Source organism: Gossypium hirsutum, chromosome A03, assembly GCF_007990345.1.
Source record: "Gossypium hirsutum isolate 1008001.06 chromosome A03, Gossypium_hirsutum_v2.1, whole genome shotgun sequence".
NCBI lineage: Eukaryota > Viridiplantae > Streptophyta > Magnoliopsida > Malvales > Malvaceae > Gossypium > Gossypium hirsutum.
Window position 1 is genome coordinate 53,236,670 of NC_053426.1, and position 13,116 is coordinate 53,249,785.

The 13,116-nt window shown below is 39.7% G+C and overlaps 1 non-coding gene across 1 annotated transcript; it reads right to left on the bottom strand.

Moving 5' to 3' along the window:
* Nucleotides 1-619: 619 nt before the first annotated feature.
* On the bottom strand, nucleotides 620-726 carry LOC121226393 (small nucleolar RNA R71). Its single transcript, XR_005924218.1, has one exon. It is a non-coding gene; the product is annotated as a small nucleolar RNA R71 (small nucleolar RNA).
* Nucleotides 727-13,116: the final 12,390 nt, after the last annotated feature.

Sequence of the window (13,116 nt, forward strand, 5' to 3'; positions counted from 1 at the left end):
TTTTCTAATTTTTCTCTTATTTCCTTCTGACAGGTTTTTCAAGTTTATGACTAGAAGAAACCCGTCAGGACCACTACTTTTTGACGGTGAGATCGACCACACAGTTCGCAGAAATCAGAGAGAAATAAGGCGAAGCCTAAGATACACAGAGAACGAGCAAGAGGACGATACTTCAACCACAACCGAGGAGATGGTTGAAAACCAAGAAAATCTGCTACCTCCTGCGATTGCTGTTAATCAGAATTCTGCTCCGCGCACTATGTATGATTATGCTAAACCTTTTTTAACAGGAACTGAATCGAGCATCATTAGACCTGTTGTATCCGCAAATACTTTTGAACTGAAACCTAACACAATTTCAATGGTACAACAATTTGTTCAGTTTGTTGGTTTGCAGGACAAGGATCCCAACGCTCACTTGGAAAAATTTTTGGAACTATGTGATACATTTAAAATTAATGGTGTTTCTGATGACGCCATTCGTCTTTGGTTATTCTCTTTTTCATTGAGAAACAAAGCTAAACAGTGGTTGAACTCGTTGCCATGGGAGTCAATCACTACTTGGGAACAAATGACCGAAAATTTTTTATTAAAATATTTTTCGCCAGCTAAAACGGTTAAATTATGTAATGATATTTCTTTCTTTGTGCAGATGGATTTAGAAACACTCTATGATGCATGGGAGAGATACAAGGACCTCTTGAGAAGATGCACTCACCATGGGTTACCGCTTTGGCTACAGGTTCAAACCTTTCATAATGGAGAGAATCCTTCGACTCGACAAATGGTTGACGCAGCTGTTGGCGGAACCATCAATAATAAAACACCTAAAGATGCCTATGAATTTATAGAGGAGATGTCCCTGAATAACTATCAGTGCCAAGTCATGAGGACAAAGCCAAAGAAAACAGTCGGCGTTTATAACGTCGATACGGTCACCATGCTCTCTAATCAGGTAGAACTCTTGAATAAGAAAATTGATAGTTTCCTTAGTTCTTCACAGGTACACCCAGTAATGCAATGCAAAACAAGTGGAGGCGGGTCAAGCAGTTCAGAATACCTACCTTATGGCCACAACATGGAGAACAAATAGTTAAATTTCATGGGTAACAATCCTCGATATCAAAACAATCCCTATAACAATACTTATAATGCAGGTTGGAGGTGTAACACCCCGAACCCGAAACCGACACCGGAGTCGAACACGAGGTGTTAACTGACTTTAACCCCTTATAAAATTTATTTTCCAGACACTGCCCAATCTGTGTACTAGTCGTTTTAAAAATCATATCTTGAGTTTCGTAACTCGAAAATCAGTTTCGTAATTTTTCCCAGAAACTAGACTCATGTGCTCATCTATGTATTTTTTTCTAAAATTTTTGGTTGGGCCAATTAGTACAGTTTATTAGTCAAAATCTCCCAAGTTGCAGGGGTCGACTACACTGACCTTTGCCCATTACGACTTGAATATCTCCCTGCACGGGGCTTCAATACTGATGCCGTTTGTTTCTATGAAAACTAGACTCATAGAGGAATCTGTACATATATGGTACGACCCCTAATTATCTCTGGTTAATTTGTAATAAATTTCCAAAGTCGGAGCAGGGAATCTAGAAACCGTTCTGGCCCTGTCCCACAAAAATCTGATTATCTCTTAATATACTGCCCATATGATCTTTTCGTTACTTCCTCATGAAAACAGACTCATCGAGCTTCGCTTACATAATTTATTCATCAATTAATTCCACTCCTACTATTTTATGTGATTTTTCAATCTCATGACACTGCTGCTGCCAGCATCTGTTACGAAAGTAACTAGGTTCATTTCATGCCTACCCTTGATCCAACTCAATCGAACATTCGTGCCATTTTCGCATGGCTTAAAGTTTACATGCCAAAGTTCAAACACAACGTAATAGCTTATACATGCCAAAATGTTCTTCTAAGCCAACTAAGAAGAAAGTACCAAAACTTGCTATCCGGTGTGATGACTTCGATGACGGCCCGACCACGCAAAAATAGATGAGTCCAAGCAACCTATAATGGGTGACAAGGAAACACCAAGTGAGTTTATAACTCAGTAAGTCATAAGCTATGCACTACCATCCATCAATAACATTATCACAAGAGAAAACAAAATGGAACGAGGCTAATTACTCCATCCATTCCGAACCATACCATAGTTCCTCCAACCTATCAATTCAATTTCATATCAATTCATGCATTCACATTCCATATACTCATCAATAGGACATTGAAGCATTTTCATAAATCAATTTATTTTCGTTACAATCAAACGACTAAACGGCCTTTCACCCATCCTACGATAAATTTTATGTACGTGACTTCAAGTATATTTGTCACATAGGTTCAAACTTACCGAGCTCAACACCAAGTATAAGCATAGCACCTATTAGCCATGTACTCAAGACACTTACCCGATCCGCTGTCCGCGATCGACTCAATAGTGTCGCACACATAGTGTCCATAATGATTCACGAATGTATATTGAGTCCGCACACTCAGTGCTATATAATCAACTCGCACACTTAGTGCTACGTAATCAAATCGCACACTTAGTGCTACATAGTCAAACTCGCACACTTAGTGCCGCATGGTCAATTCGCACACTTAGTGCATCATATTCATTTCGCACACTTAGTGCAACATAGTCAAATCGCACACTTAGTGCTGTACAATTTAATCCCGCGCACTTAGCGCCAATCTCATGGTCATAAATGGTTATCCCGCACGTTTAGTGCCGAGATCAACAACTCAGTACATCTTACCTCTTTTCTTTCATTCAACAATTTCATCATCACATACGTACATGCACATATATATATATGTATATTTATTCATTCCATTCAGCATCAATACATAAACATTATGACCATTGAAATAATACCAACTACATGCTTAATGACTTACCTCGTGTTGGGTAAGACGGTTCCAACTCGACTACTCGATAACCTTTTCTTTGCCTTTGCTCGATTCACCTCCTTTAACTCCTTGAGCCAAATCAATAATTTAAAATAGTCATTAATCGACTATTCAAGCATTACTTTCAGAATAATATATATATTGATTTGACTTTCACACACATAGCTTATAGTAAGCTTTATAATAGTCAATAAATAACTCATTGGCAAATTTTCATTAATGTTTACAACAAAGTCACATATTCACTACGAGCTGTTTTCCTGAGCAGTAGTCGCTAAATTGTTTATAACTGGAGCTACAAAACTCCAAATCACTAGCCGTTAATTTTCCCTGAATATAGACTCGTATATCTTCCATCCATAAAATTTTCAGAATTTTTGGCTTGGTCAATCAATACCAGATTTTTCTTAAAGTTTCCCCTGTTTCACTGTTTGACTATTCTGACCACTCTTCACTACGAATCAAATTTCTCATTTTACAGAATTCAAAATGTGTTGCATTTGATCTCATTTGAAACTAGACTCATTAAGGAGTCTAAGCATATAAATTTTATCTTATAATCATTTTTGTACAATTTATAATGATTTTCTAAAAACAGAACAGGGAATCTAGTAGTCATTTTGACTCAGCCCCACAATACTTCAAATATCTCAAGATCGGTAACTCTTTTGTTTTCATAGTTTCTTTTGTAAGAAAATAGACTCTTCAAGCTTTAATGGCATAATTCACTCAGCTTCTAATTCAACTCCTACAAATTATGGCGATTTTCCAAAATCACCTTACTGCTGCTGTCCCCAAACAGATTATTACCGAATCAAATACTAACATTAGCATTTCACCTTAATAGCTAGCTTGCCAAGCCTTAATTTAACATATCTTCATTCAATTTAGTCTAATAACGCATAAATGGGTAAATTACATTTTTACCCCTAATATTTCGCACTTTCACAATTTAGTCTTTATTCCACAAAACACAAAATACACAAAGTTTGGTCACACTCCTTAAGGGCCGAATCTTCCTAGTGCCCATATAAGTCCATACATCTCATTTATTTCACCTTTGAGTCCTTCAAAAATTTGTTTTTGTAATTTAACCCCAACTACTCAAAATCACCAAAAACTTCAACACAAAACATATTAATCTTTAACATATCTTTCACTTTTCATCAACAACTATCAAAAAGCTCAAGCACTCATCAATGGCAAAACACAAAATCATCATCAATCCACAAAATTGAACCATGGGTTTTTAGAACTCAAGTCAACTACTAAAACATGCATGCATCTCAAGAACAACATCAAACATACCTTAGTCTAGCAAACCACCATAGCCGATTTTCTCAAGCTCTTCCCCTTCCTTTCTTTCCTCTATTCGGCCAAAGGTGTTCAAGAATGAACACACATTTTTTTTGTTTTCTTTCCTCAACTCACGGCAACAAGGGGGGGGTATGGATGAGACCATTTTTTTTCATCACCCTTCCTTTCATTGTTTAATTCCTTTCTTTAATTTATTTTAATTATCATGCTTAATATTTTATTTTCCTTACCATACATCACTAACACAACATGTTGGTGACATGTTTCCACCCATAGCATGGCCGGCCACTACATATTAGGGAGGGGGAATTTGACATGCAAGTCCCCTTTTTCTTCCACATGCACTAATAGGTCCTCATGCATTGACCTATCACATTTTAAAATTTTCTCATATAAGTCCTATTGACTAAATTCACATGCAATCGACTAAATCGAAGCTTGAAATTTTCACACATTCATGATTACATATTCTAGATAATAAACATCACATTCAAACCTTTCGGTGACTCGGTTTAGCGGTCCCGAAACCACTTCCCGACTAGGGTCAATTTTGGGCTGTCACAACTCTCCCCCACTTAAGAAATTTTCGTCCCCGAAAATCTTACCGGTAAATAGGTTTGGATATCGTTCTTTCATCGAGCTCTCGGTTTCCCAAGTAGCTTCCTCGATCCCGTGTTCGAGCCATAACACCTTTACTTTCTGTTCGGCATCTTTAATCAAATCAACTCCGAAAATTTTACTTTCACCAAGCTCAGTCCAAAACAATGGTGTGCGGCATTTACGCCCGTACAAAGCCTCGTAAGGTGCCATCTTAATACTTGATTGAAAACTATTGTTGTAAGCGAATTCAATCAAAGGTAAATACCGTTCCCATGAACTACTAAACTCGAGGATGCAACATCTCAACATATCCTCAAGCATCTGAATTATCCGCTCGGATTGACCATCGGTTTGGGGGTGAAAAGCGGTGCTAAAATGCAGCTTGGTACCCAAAGCTTCTTGCCATTTCTTCCAAAATCGTGAGGTAAATCTCGGATCTCTATCCGACACGATAGAAATAGGTACTCCATGTAATCTCACAATCTGAGTAACATACAAAAATGGCTAGTTTATCCAATGAAAAATCCGTACGTACGGGGATAAAGTGAGCCGACTTAGTCAGCCTATCAACAACAACCCAAATCGCATCCTTCTTACTTGCGGACAATGGCAGTCCGGACACAAAGTCCATTGTGACTCGGTCCCATTTCCACTCGGGTATCATGATCGGCTGAAGTATTCTTGAAGGCACTTGATGTTCCGCTTTCACTTGTTGACATATTAAACATCTCGAAACAAAGTCGGAGATGTCTCGCTTCATACCATGCCACCAAAACCGACGTTTCAAGTCGTTGTACATTTTCGTGCTCCCCGGGTGAATTGACATTCGGCTACAATGGGCTTCGTTCAGTATCATCAGAATGAGTTCCGAATTCCTTGGAACGCACAAACGACTTCTAAACCTCAAACAACCATCATCATCAATCTGAAACTCCGTTTCCTTGTTCGGAACACACTCAGCTCGTTTTGCAACCAATTCATCATCAACTTTCTGAGCTTCACGAATTTGATGAGTCAATAATGGTTTGGCTTTTAATTCAGCTACTAACACATTGTCAGGTAGAACAGACAAGTGTACATTCATCGCTCGCAAAGCAAACAGTGATTTCCGGCTTAAGGCGTCCGCAACCACATTAGCCTTTCCCGGGTGGTAATCAATGACAAGCTCGTAATCTTTCAACAACTCAAGCCAACGTCTTTGTCGCAGATTCAAGTCTCGTTGAGTCATCAAATATTTGAGACTTTTGTGATCCGAAAACACATGGCACTTCTCACCAAACAATTAATGTCGCCATATTTTCAATGCAAACACAATGGCGGCTAGTTCGAGATCATGGGTCAGATAATTTCTCTCGTGTGGCTTCAATTGTCTCGACGCATAGGCCACAACTCGACCTTCTTGCATCAATACGCAACCCAACCCAAGTAGGGATGCATCACTATAAATGACACACTCTTTACCCGATTCGGGTTGCACCAAAATTGGAGCTTCAGTCAAATGAGTTTTCAGTTGATCGAAGCTTTTCTGACATTTCTCCGTCCATTCGAACTTAACATCCTTTTGAAGTAACTTCGTCATTGGTGTGGCTATCATCGAGAAACCTTTGACAAATCGTCGGTAATAACCGGCGAGCCCTAGAAAGCTCCGGACTTCGGTAACATTTCTCGGAGGCTTCCAGTTAAGTATGGCTGAAATTTTGCTCGGGTCAACTCGAATACCCGATGCGGATACCACATGACCCAAGAAGCTAACCTCTCTTAGCCAGAACTCACACTTACTGAACTTAGCATATAACTGCTTATCCCGCAAAATTTGCAACACTAGCCTCAGATGCTCAGCATGTTCGGCCTCATCTCTTGAATAGACCAAGATGTCATCAATAAACACAACTACGAACCGATCCAAATACGGCCTAAAGATCCGATTCATCAAATCCATAAACACCGCAGGGGCATTAGTGAGCCCAAACGGCATCACTAAGAACTCGTAGTGACCGTACCTCGTTCTGAAAGCAGTTTTGGGTACGTCCGAATCTCGAATCCGCAACTGATAATAACCCGATCTCAAATCTATCTTTGAAAACACCGATGCCCCCTTTAATTGATCGAACAGATCATCAATACGCGGCAACGGATATTTATTCTTTATCGTCACTTTATTCAGTTGACGATAATCAATGCACAACCTCATGGTTCCGTCCTTCTTTTTCACGAACAATACTGGTGCACCCCAAGGTGAGAAACTCGGTCGAGCGAAACCTCTATCCGTCAATTCTTGCAACTGAGCTTTCAACTCTTTTAACTCGGTTAGTGCCATACGATACGGAGCGATCGAAATAGGCGTAGTTCCAGGTACAAGCTCAATACCAAACTCTACCTCCCGAACAGGTGGCAAACCCGGTAACTCTTCAGGAAAAACATCCGGGTATTCACAGACCACCGGCACCGATTCGGGTTTCTTTTCTAACTCCTTGTCATCAAGTACATACGCGAGGTACGTTTCGCACCCTTTCCTTACATATTTCTGGGCCAACATTGCTGATATTACAGCTGGCAACCCCCTTAAGTCCGCAGACTCAACTCGGATTATTTCGTTATTTGCGCACCTCTAATCGATAGTCTTGCTTTTGCAATTCACAACCGCATCATGCGCGGTTAACCAATCCAAACCAAAAATAACATCAAACTCGTCGAACGGCAAAAGCATCAAATCGGCCAGAAAACAGGATTCTCGGATTATTAGAGGGCATCTCTTACAACAAGTACGCATTGACCCAAAGGGTTTGATACTCGAATTACGAGCTCAGTAGACTCGACAGGTAGAGTCTTACTGGTTGCTAAGGTTTCGCATACATATGAATGAGTAGAACCAGGGTCAATCAATGCAATCACATTAGTATCAAAGAGAGTGAAGGTACCAGTGATGACGTCGGGGGAGGATGCCTCCTCTCGTGCGCGAATGGCATATGCTCTAGCAGGAGTACGGTTCTCGGCTCGATCGGCCGTATCAGAGGCCCCCTCTGACTACCACCCCTGCCTCCTAAAATTCTCGGTGGTCTACCTCTAGATGTCACTCCACTAGGTCTTGCACCTTGAATCTTATTCTTCTCATCCAGCTCCGTGCAATCTCTAATGAAGTGGTCCTTCGAACCGCATCCGTAACAGACCCTGCTAGTAGACTTGCCCCAACATTCACCTAGGTGTCGTCTTCCACATTGGGGACATTCAGGTTTCTCGTGACGATTATTGCCCACACTAGCTACCGAAGTAGCTCGGGAGCCCATCGATGGTCTTGCCCTGATGGAAATTCCCGCAGTCGCCCTCGACTTCTTAATGTCCTCCCTGAACTTCTTTACAGCTGAGAACGGAGCTTTACCCGTCGATCTCTTACGATAATCCCTAGCTTCAAATTCAGCCTTCCTCTTCTCCTTTCCAAGTTCTTCCGCCTTGCAGGCTCGTTCGACTAGTGTTACGAATTCTTTTATTTCCAAAATACCCATTAGTATCTTTAAATCTTCATTCAATCCTTCCTCGAATCTTTTGCACATAGCAACCTCGTCAGCTACACACTCCCGGGCATACCTACTGAGTCTTACGAATTCATGTTCGTATTCAGATACAGTCATACGGCCTTGCTTGAGTTCTAAGAACTCCTTACGCTTCTGATCAATGAACCGTTGGCTAATAAATTTCTTCCGGAATTCCATTTGAAAGAAGTCCCAAGTTACTCGCTCGTTCGGGACTATGGAAATCAAGGTCCTCCACCAATAGTAGGCTGAGTCTCGCAACAAAGATACAGCACATTTTAGACATTCGTCGGGTGTGCATGACAATTCATCGAACACCCGAATGGTGTTATCTAGCCAGAACTCGGCCCTTTCGGCATCATCAGTTACTATGGCCTTGAACTCCTCGGCCCCACGCTTCCTAATCAAGTCTACAGGTGGCTTACTCAGCCTCATAGGATCAGCGACTGATGGCATTACAGGCTCTTGGGGTGGATTATTCAAATTCGGGAATTGTTGGATAGCCGGGTTGGTTCGGGCATATTGCGCAACCCACTCATTCATCATGGTAAAGAAGGCTTGTTTAGCCCCCTCACCTTGATTATTCGCAGATGACTGAGGTTCGACAGGCGGCGTCCCTTGTGCAGGAGCAGCCGCTACGCTCTCAATGTCATCCGCTAGGGTTCTTTCTTCACCGGGGTCCATTTACTAATCAAAACAAAAACATTTCAACCGTCGGAAGTCATCACACATTTAAACATTAACATTCGGCATGTATAGCTAGACTCATACGCGCTATGGTAGTCCTAGAACCGACTAAACCATAGCTCTGATACCAATAAAATGTAACACCCCGAACCCGAAACCGACACCGGAGTCGAACACGAGGTGTTAACTGACTTTAACCCCTTATAAAATTTATTTTCCAGACACTGCCCAATCTGTGTACTAGTCGTTTTAAAAATCATATCTTGAGTTTCGTAACTCGAAAATCAGTTTCGTAATTTTTCCCAGAAACTAGACTCATGTGCCCATCTATGTATTTTTTCTAAAATTTTTGGTTGGGCCAATTAGTACAGTTTATTAGTCAAAATCTCCCAAGTTGCAGGGGTCGACTACACTGACCTTTGTCCATTACAACTTGAATATCTCCCTACACGGGGCTTCAATACTGATGCCGTTTGTTTCTATGAAAACTAGACTCAGAGAGGAATCTGTACATATATGGTACGACCCCTAATTATCTCTGGTTAATTTGTAATGAATTTCCAAAGTCGGAGCAGGGAATCCAGAAACCGTTCTGGCCCTGTCCCACAAAAATCTGATTATCTCTTAATATACTGCCCATATGATCTTTTCGTTACTTCCTCATGAAAACAGACTCATCGAGCTTCGCTTACATAATTTATTCATCAATTAATTCCACTCCTACTATTTTATGTGATTTTTCAATCTCATGACACTGCTGCTGCCAGCATCTGTTACGAAAGTAACTAGGTTCATTTCATGCCTACCCTTGATCCAACTCAATCGAACATTCGTGCCATTTTCGCATGGCTTAAAGTTTACATGCCAAAGTTCAAACACAACGTAATAGCTTATACATGCCAAAATGTTCTTCTAAGCCAACTAAGAAGAAAGTACCAAAACTTGCTATCCGGTGTGATGACTTCGATGACGGCCCGACCACGCAAAAATAGATGAGTCCAAGCAACCTATAATGGGTGACAAGGAAACACCGAGTGAGTTTATAACTCAGTAAGTCATAAGCTATGCACTACCATCCATCAATAACATTATCACAAGAGAAAACAAAATGGAACGAGGCTAATTACTCCATCCATTCCGAACCATACCATAGTTCCTCCAACCTATCAATTCAATTTCATATCAATTCATGCATTCACATTCCATATACTCATCAATAGGACATTGAAGCATTTTCATAAATCAATTTATTTTCGTTACAATCAAACGACTAAACGGCCTTTCACCCATCCTACGATAAATTTTATGTACGTGACTTCAAGTATATTTGTCACATAGGTTCAAACTTACCGAGCTCAACACCAAGTATAAGCATAGCACCTATTAGCCATGTACTCAAGACACTTACCCGATCCGCTGTCCGCGATCGACTCAATAGTGTCGCACACATAGTGTCCATAATGATTCACGAATGTATATTGAGTCCGCACACTCAGTGCTATATAATCAACTCGCACACTTAGTGCTACGTAATCAAATCGCACACTTAGTGCTACATAGTCAAACTCGCACACTTAGTGCCGCATGGTCAATTCGCACACTTAGTGCATCATATTCATTTCGCACACTTAGTGCAACATAGTCAAATCGCACACTTAGTGCTGTACAATTTAATCCCGCGCACTTAGCGCCAATCTCATGGTCATAAATGGTTATCCCGCACGTTTAGTGCCGAGATCAACAACTCAGTACATCTTACCTCTTTTCTTTCATTCAACAATTTCATCATCACATACGTACATGCACATATACATATATGTATATTTATTCATTCCATTCAGCATCAATACATAAACATTATGACCATTGAAATAATACCAACTACATGCTTAATGACTTACCTCGTGTTGGGTAAGACGGTTCCAACTCGACTACTCGATAACCTTTTCTTTGCCTTTGCTCGATTCACCTCCTTTAACTCCTTGAGCCAAATCAATAATTTAAAATAGTCATTAATCGACTATTCAAGCATTACTTTCAGAATAATATATATATTGATTTGACTTTCACACACATAGCTTATAGTAAGCTTTATAATAGTCAATAAATAACTCATTGGCAAATTTTCATTAATGTTTACAACAAAGTCACATATTCACTACGAGCTGTTTTCCTGAGCAGTAGTCGCTAAATTGTTTATAACTGGAGCTACAAAACTCCAAATCACTAGCCGTTAATTTTCCCTGAATATAGACTCGTATATCTTCCATCCATAAAATTTTCAGAATTTTTTGCTTGGCCAATCAATACCAGATTTTTCTTAAAGTTTCCCCTGTTTCACTGTTTGACTATTCTGACCACTCTTCACTACGAATCAAATTTCTCATTTTACAGAATTCAAAATGTGTTGTATTTGATCTCATTTGAAACTAGACTCATTAAGGAGTCTAAGCATATAAATTTTATCTTATAATCATTTTTGTACAATTTATAATGATTTTCTAAAAACAGAACAGGGAATCTAGTAGTCATTTTGACTCAGCCCCACAATACTTCAAATATCTCAAGATCGGTAACTCTTTTGTTTTCATAGTTTCTTTTGTAAGAAAATAGACTCTTCAAGCTTTAATGGCATAATTCACTCAGCTTCTAATTCAACTCCTACAAATTATGGCGATTTTCCAAAATCACCTTACTGCTGCTGTCCCCAAACAGATTATTACCGAATCAAATACTAACATTAGCATTTCACCTTAATAGCTAGCTTGCCAAGCCTTAATTTAACATATCTTCATTCAATTTAGTCTAATAACGCATAAATGGGTAAATTACATTTTTACCCCTAATATTTCGCACTTTCACAATTTAGTCTTTATTCCACAAAACACAAAATACACAAAGTTTGGTCACACTCCTTAAGGGCCGAATCTTCCTAGTGCCCATATAAGTCCATACATCTCATTTATTTCACCTTTGAGTCCTTCAAAAATTTGTTTTTGTAATTTAACCCCAACTACTCAAAATCACCAAAAACTTCAACACAAAACATATTAATCTTTAACATATCTTTCACTTTTCATCAACAACTATCAAAAGCTCAAGCACTCATCAATGGCAAAACACAAAATCATCATCAATCCACAAAATTGAACCATGGGTTTTTAGAACTCAAGTCAACTACTAAAACATGCATGCATCTCAAGAACAACATCAAACATACCTTAGTCTAGCAAACCACCATAGCCGATTTTCTCAAGCTCTTCCCCTTCCTTTCTTTCCTCTATTCGGCCAAAGGTGTTCAAGAATGAACACACATTTTTTTTGTTTTCTTTCCTCAACTCACGGCAACAAGGGGGGGGTATGGATGAGACCATTTTTTTTTTCATCACCCTTCCTTTTCATTGTTTAATTCCTTTCTTTAATTTATTTTAATTATCATGCTTAATATTTTATTTTCCTTACCATACATCACTAACACAACATGTTGGTGACATGTTTCCACCCATAGCATGGCCGGCCACTACATATTAGGGAGGGGGAATTTGACATGCAAGTCCCCTTTTTCTTCCACATGCACTAATAGGTCCTCATGCATTGACCTATCACATTTTAAAATTTTCTCATATAAGTCCTATTGACTAAATTCACATGCAATCGACTAAATCGAAGCTTGAAATTTTCACACATTCATGATTACATATTCTAGATAATAAACATCACATTCAAACCTTTCGGTGACTCGGTTTAGCGGTCCCGAAACCACTTCCCGACTAGGGTCAATTTTGGGCTGTCACAGGAGGAGCCACCCTAATTTTTCATGGGGAGGCCAAGGGAATCAGAGGCCAGCACCTCCAGGCTTCCAACAACCACCCTACCAACAAGAGAAAAAATCGAACCTTGAGGAGATGCTAACAAAATTCATCTCAGTGTCAAAAACTCATTTTCAGAATACCGAGACCGCACTCAAAAATCAACAAGCATCAATCCAGGGGTTCGAAACTTAGATTGGACAGCTTGTCAAGTTGATTTCTGAATGACCACA